The following is an 8,009-nucleotide window of genomic DNA, read 5'->3' on the forward strand; positions in this document are numbered from 1 at the left end:
TAAGGAAATTTTTTGTATTGTGTGATTTTGTTAATTAGGGACTAAAGTGTCAAAATGTGCAAATATGAGGGCTAATTTGTAAAATGCCCTAATTATATGTTTTGGATTGAATTGAATGATTTGGTGAATAAATGAGTTAAATTTGAATGTGTATGGATCAAGAACTAAAGAAACCGAAATTAGATCGGGGAAGTCGAAAGTAGTTGAATAGCCGTTCATTTTCGTTCATTCTTGTACGAGCTAAGTTTATATACAAATAAATGTGTTTGAATTGATTTATTCATGCTTATATGATATTGAATTGATATCGAAAGCCCTGTACGAACCATAGGAATAGTTAGGATAAATATGTCATGACATAGGATTCCGATATGTGTTTTCGTGTAAGACCATGTTTGGGATGTTGGCATCAATTTGAGATTTACTAAGACCATTTCTGGGACATCGACATCAATTTGATTTCGTGTAAGACCTTATCTGGGATAGTGGCATCGATATTTAATTACATGTAAGACCACGTCTAAGACATTGGCATTGTATGAGTTTTTCGAGCTATCCGCATATCCTATTTGATTCCGTATAGTTCAACGGGCACACTGAGAAATGAATGAATATATGAAATGTGTATCCGATTCAGGTATGTATGAACTGTATATGGAATTTGGAAATGAAAGGTAAGTATGAATATGATCTTTTGATATGTGAGTTACATGGAATGTGATGTACTTATAAGTAAGTGATTATGAATGATTGAGCTAAATGAGAAATATGAACTTACTATTTTGTTATGCCATGATTCATATGAATGAATTAGTTTATAATTATGATATGTGATAACTTTATTTGTATATGGCTTACTAAGCTTTTGAAACCTTACTTTGTGTGTTTTCCAATTGTTTTATAGATTATCGAAGCTATTGAAAGCTCGAGGATCGTCGAGAATCATCACCACACTATCGAACATTATTTGGTACCTTTTGAAAAAGTGAATAGTGTAGTATGGCATGTATAGGCTAGAAGTTTTTGAATTATGATTTGTGAAGTGTATATCATTCCATGTGATATGGCTAGATTAAAGTTACTATTTGGTTTGGTTTTTGGTATGTTTTGAAGTGCATAATTGGCCTAGTGAGAAATGGTCAATTTGGTATGTTATTTATTTGAATTAGTTATGGAAATGGTATGATTTTTTATATGAAACATGGATGTGAAAAAATGGGATAATGACATGTATGAATGAATGAGTTTGGTATGTAATTTTGGTAAGTTTTGGCTTGGATAATAAGGATGATTTTGGTTGATGATTATATGACATAAAGGATGTATATTTTTTGTTTGAAATTGGTTGAAATTATGGTGCATTTGTGCCTTGATTTTGGACTTGTAGGGATGACCATTAAGGGTGACAAAATGGCTTTTCAAATGGCCTATTTTTTTCCACACGGGTAGAGACACGGGCATGTGTCTCAGCCGTGTGCGACACGACCATGTTGTACTGTCGTCTGTCCCTTGGGGTAGTCCTATAATTTAAAGTCAGTCTCGAGCATGGCCTAGACACACGGGCGTGTCTGGTGGTCGTGTGAGGCACACCGCCTAGGCACATGGGTGTGTATGACCATTTCGAAGGGTACACGGGTTAGACACACGGGCGTGTGGTTAGTCGTGTGACCCAAGTGAGTTTCAACCACAGCCAAGGCACACGGGCATGTCTTCGGCCGTGTGACACAGGTCAGTATGTATGCCATGTTTTGCCACGGCCTAGACATATAGCCATATCTGTTGCCGTGTGAGGCACATGGCCTGTTCACATGTGTGTGTGACCTCTTTACTTAGAAAAATTTGTTAAGTTTTTGAGAAATTTTGTATGTGCTTGGTTTAGTCCCGACCTCTTCCTAAAGCATGTTTAAGGTCTCGTTGACCGAAGAAAGGGACTTTGTGATGAAGTTTGACTATGATGCTATGACTTGTGGATGATATTTGTGAATTGATTATTAAATGTTCCGATATGTCAGGTAATTCCTCATAACCTTAGTCCGACGATGGATACGGGTTAGGGGTGTTACAACGCCCATGCTGCAGGCCGTGTTCGACCCCGTGTAACTCTCTTACTTGTGCACATGGCCATGCCACACGTCCGTGTGCTAGGCAGTGTGGTTAATTAATTTAATTCAAAATTAGGTACAGGTTTCAGAAAGCCAAGACACACGTCTGTGTTCTAGGCCGTGGAGCACATATGGCTGAGACACACGCCTATGTCTTTGCCCGTGTGCTCAATTCTGAGCATTCTATTTCTCAAATTTTAGGGTGCAAGGGACACACGGCCTAACCACATGCCCATGTTACCAGGCCGTGTGTCACACGAGGTCTAGACACACGCCGATGTGGACAAAATAAAGCCATTTCTAGCTTCATTTCTCACCCAAAATCACCCCCAAAGCCTGCACTTGAATCACACATCTAAATGCCAACCATTCCAAGCATTCAAATCAAGCAAATTCCATCATTCATCATGGCATATCATTTCATGCATACATGTCTACAATCTTACCTTAGTTCAATCCATGTATTAAACATGATCTGATCAACTACTTAACATTTATGTAACTACCATAGTTTGACATTACAAGTATATTTAAACAAACCATTACTAGCCATTCCAATGGCTATATTACAAACATCATTTACATTTACATGCCAATATGGATAATATATCCTATACATGCCATTACAACTATAATTGATTTACCATAATAAACCGACATAGGCCGATGGATAGTGTGAGTGATCTCCGTCAAGCATCCAATCCAACGAGCTTTCAATTTACTCTAAAATAGGGAAATAAAACTAAGTAAGCATAAAATGCTTAGTAAGTTTGTATAACATGGTACTTAACTTACCATTCATTCTATTTTGAGGTAACTATATAAGACATAATCAATCAGTTTGATCTCAAGCCCTACACACATTCTCATTGCCCTTGTTAGTCATATATTCCATATTAACATCAAAACATATATGGGCTCCACAACAATCAAGTTTCCAAGCACATATGCTTTCCACAACATGTATTCATTCAACATGCATAGTTCATCTCATTATTTCAAGTATAATTTCATAAAAGTTCATTTCGAGTTCAGGTAATTTCACATCAGAACTTTACTCATATTACTCAGAACATCAAGGTCACGATTAGTACACTCAAGGTATACAAGTATATAATCAAGAATGAACACATATTTATCAAATAAAGTCCATGTACAAATATCATCATCTCATGTTTTCATATATCATATGTCATGTATCATCATTTACTTGTATTTCAGCCGGATACATGTAATAACTCATTTCTTATCCATATCTTTTCATATCAAGATTTTTACCCGTTGAATTTATCTGAAATATCGATGGTTACACAGGTAGTACACTTGATTTGTACGGACCAAAATCCATCAATTCATGTCCAATGGTACCCATAGGGTACTGTATCAGAGAGTACACTGTCGAGCCACACATGTATACAAAAGGATTACCAGTCCAGACTAAATCCTTTTTATGACATACGCTCGAAAGAGCTTAATCTAGGTTACCCGTCCGGGCTAAATCTAATTTATAACATATGCTCGAGAGGATTTACATTAGGATTACCCATCCAGGCTAAATCCTTTCATAAATAAGGTTAATAGGATTACTCGTTCGAGCTAAATCCCGTTAGCAACAAATGCAGGACCTCATTCATTTCGAGAAATCACATATCCATCGATATTCATTTATTCAATGAGATGTAACATTTTCGAGCATTTCCTGGCATGTAAGTATTTCATACATCTATAACATTCATATAATTTAAATGATCACATTCCACATTCATTCCATGCATAAAAGTAACATTTTATCTCGTTTATCCTTTATAGGGCATTTTTGTTAATTGTGCTTTGTCAGGTATATTTTCAACATAATATACATATATGATATTTATACAATTTGTAACACCCCAAACCCGGCCTAGACGTTATGACCGGATCTGATGCGCCACATCGAAGCGTTCAAAACATTCCGTATTACTTAGTTGGAAAACTTAGTTGGTGTTGTAAAAGACACTTTTAAAAGTAGGTTAAAGTGAATGGAAGCTGTGCACCAGGTAGGAAACTAGGAAGAAGAGGAGGTGAGTCCGTCGGACTGCTTAAGTACCAAGCTCCCTTCGGATCCAATCCTAGACATGCACACCACCATTGCCACACTCTAACATCTCGTATAATTTTGAGAAAACCATTTGGTTATGTCCATCTTAAGAAAATGATTAAGGTTGAAAACATTTGCTTAGCGAAAGTCTTACTTGTATTCGTGTTATTTTGAAATCACTTAATGTTTTTGAAAACGCGTCCTAGAGCTAATCTATTTCGTTAGTTATCATAGATCAGTTTTATCATAATAGAATTAAATAATAAAGAAACAACCCAAACCATAAAAATAAATATCGGCCTTATTACAAAAAAACCCAAAACCATAAATGAAAAATATGGAAAATCTAGTTCACCAGAAGAAAACGAATTTGCAAAAAACGTGTGGCGACTCCGAATCCCGCCTAGCTCCAAGTCCACCAACTAGGGCTCACCTGCAAGGATGAAAGGAAGAAGGGGTGAGTTTGGGAAAACTCAGTGTATACAGAAACCCATCCAAAGCCCAAATCAGCTCGAGCCCATTGCGCCTAAGCCCTATTTAGATAACAGTACACAGTGGACCGAAGCCCTTTTCAGAATACAGTAGCAAGGCCTTAACCCCCTTTTAACATAACAGTGTGGCCCATAGGCCCAGTTCAGTAACATAAGTAACAATAGTAGTAATGTAACACCCCGAACTCATGGCCGTTACCGGAAATAGAACACGAGGTGTTACCGGCTTACTTCATTTATTTCCCCTATATTTTTTTTTGTTCCAGGCAAGCTGGCTACTGTATCGTGGTCGCTTTAAAAATCATATTTTGAGTTCTGAAACTCAAAATCTAATTCCGTAAATTTTCCCTGAAACTAGACTTGCATATCTATATGGTGGAATTTTTTTAGAATTTTTGGTTGGACCAATTAGTACATTTTATTTGTTAAAGTTTCCCCTGTTTCAAGGTTCGACTACACTGACCTCTGTACCTTACGATTTAAATATCTCCCTGTAAAGGGCTTCAATACCTATGCCGTTTGTCTCTAATGAAACTAGACTCGATAACGAATCTGTAAATATAAGGCACGACCTCTAATTGTCTCAATAAAATTTACGGTGAATTTTCTAAGTCATAACAGGGGATCCAGAAATCGCTCTGGCACTGTTTCACAAGAATTTAATTATCTCCTAACATAAAGTTCATATGGTCGTTTCATTTCTTCCATATGAAAATAGACTCATCAATCTTCGATTACCTAATTTATTCATTATTTAATTCCATTTCTACTATTTTAGTGATTTTTCAATCTCACAACACTGCTGCTGTCAGCATCTGTTACTAAAGCAGACTATGCCTATTTCGTGATTTTTCCTTGATCTAACTAATAATTCATCATACATGTCACAATTTATGACCATGACTAGCCATGCCAAAGACTAATCATCACCGAGCATCTCCCCACTACACTATTACCAAATCATGAATTTAACACCGAAAATAAATTAGCCATGACATATGGCGTAATAATCGAGTAGACCTCAACCAATACTCAACCACAATCGAATTACCAAGACTTATGACCAAGCATCATAGAACCAAATCCAAACGAACATTTATGCCATTTTCGCATGGCTAAAAGTTTACATACCAAATTTCAAATAAAACATAATAGCCTATATATGCCGAAATGTTCTCCTAGACCGACTAAGAAGAAAGTACCAAAAGTTGCTAGCCGGTGTGATGACTTCTATGACGGTCCCGAGCACGGAAAAAAGACGAGTCCAAGAAACCTAAAATAGGTGACAAGCAAACACCGAATGAGTATATAACTCAGTAAGCCATAAGCATTCCACAACCATCCATTAATAAAATTATCACAACAGGAAACAATGAAATGAGGCTAAGTACTCCATCCATACCGAACTATACCATAGTTCCTTAAACCTTACGGTTCAATATCATACCAAGTCCTACATTGACATTTCATATATCATTTTATTTTCGTTACAATCATACAATTAAACGACCTTTCACCTATTCCACGATGAACCTTATGTACGTGACTTCAACTATAATCATCACATAGGTTCAAAACTTACCAAGCTCAACTCCAAATATAAACATAGCGCCTATTAGCCATGAACTCAAGGTACTTACCTTTTCCGCTATCCAAAATCAACTCGGTAAATTCGCACCCTTAATGTAAATAATTTATGGAAATTATATAGTGGGTTCGCACACATAGTGCTTAATAATCAACCGCGCACACTTAGTGCCATGTACTTTAAACTCGCACACTCAGTGCCATGCATTTCAAGTTCGCACACCTAGTGCCAATCTCACAACCGTGAACACTTATTGCCCGCACACTTAGTGCCGAAAACCAGCCACTCTATATGCTTCACTTCCTTTTTAAATTCGACAATTTCATCTCTACATACATATACATTTGTATACATTTCATCTCATTAAACACAATTGCATAGGTATTACGATCATTTAAATCAATACCAAAGATATGCTTAATGACTTACCTTGTGTTAGGTAAAATAGTTCCAAGTCGGCTACTCGATGACCTTCGATTTTCCCTTGTTGGACGCCTCTCCTTTAGGATCTTGAGCTTAAACAAATAAATTAACTCATTTAACCACTTTGCTACATATATTGGTATCCACATTTTAATGATTTTATGACATACAAAACGACATGGTAAAATTTTCATCTTGCTACCTTATGTTCTTAGCTATTCGGCTAATAACCTTATGCAATTACCATACTATCAATAATCTAATCACACATGCATATGCATACTTGGACATTCGGTAATCAACTTTGCTAATTTTAAACTCAACATCACATAAGCTCCCAAGTGATGGCCGAATATGTATATCTATACTATCACCTATAATTCATCTAATCACAAAATTTCATCTCATGATCACTTGACCCATTTTTTTTACCCCATATGGCCGAATGCTTCATTTGTTACCCAACTAACCATTCAACAACTTCAACCTCATTACCACCCTTTTATGCCTAATTATCTAAGTCAAGATAAAATCATCAACATGCCTAACTATAGCCGAATGTGCAACATTAATCTATCATTTCCATTTCATTTAACACTTAACATTTACCACATATCGATTCACCAAACTCTTCATCTATTCATGCTCTCATATTCGGTCACCCATACCTATACTAACCATATAACTAATTAATCCTAGGGTTAAACACAAGTACAATATTTAAGCACCATGGCCGAACCTTCATGAAGTTGCTAAGACCCATCATTTCTACTCCTCATACACTCTCACATCCAATCCTTTTTATTAAACACTCAAGCTCAATCATCTTCATGCCTCATCACCACAACATCAAAACACCAACCAAGAAAGACAACACCCATGGCCGAATATCATCTCCATCAATAGCAAAAATTTAAACCATGGGCTAGGTAGAACTTAAACTAACAACTAAAAACATGCATGAATTTCAAAAAAAATAACATCAAACATACCTCAACCTAGGTACAAGCATGGCTGAACTTCTTCACCTTTCTTTCCCTCACTCACGGCAATTGTAACAAGGAAAAGGATGAACACTCTTTCTTCCTCCCTTATTTTATTCATCTTTTTCCTTTTTAATTCCTTTCTTTAATTTATTTTATCTCCAATAACCCAATTTCTTATTATAATATCTAATTCAAACAAATATATTGCCCATCATCAATCTATCTTGGCCGGCCACTATAAGGGAATTGGGCAATTTGACATGCAAGTCCACCCTTGTGTTGACATGCACTAATAAGCCCTTTAAAATTAGCCTATCATATTTCACCATGTCTCATGTTGAT

The sequence above is a fragment of the Gossypium hirsutum genome, chromosome A09 (genome assembly GCF_007990345.1).
Source record: "Gossypium hirsutum isolate 1008001.06 chromosome A09, Gossypium_hirsutum_v2.1, whole genome shotgun sequence".
In the NCBI taxonomy this organism is placed as follows: domain Eukaryota; kingdom Viridiplantae; phylum Streptophyta; class Magnoliopsida; order Malvales; family Malvaceae; genus Gossypium; species Gossypium hirsutum.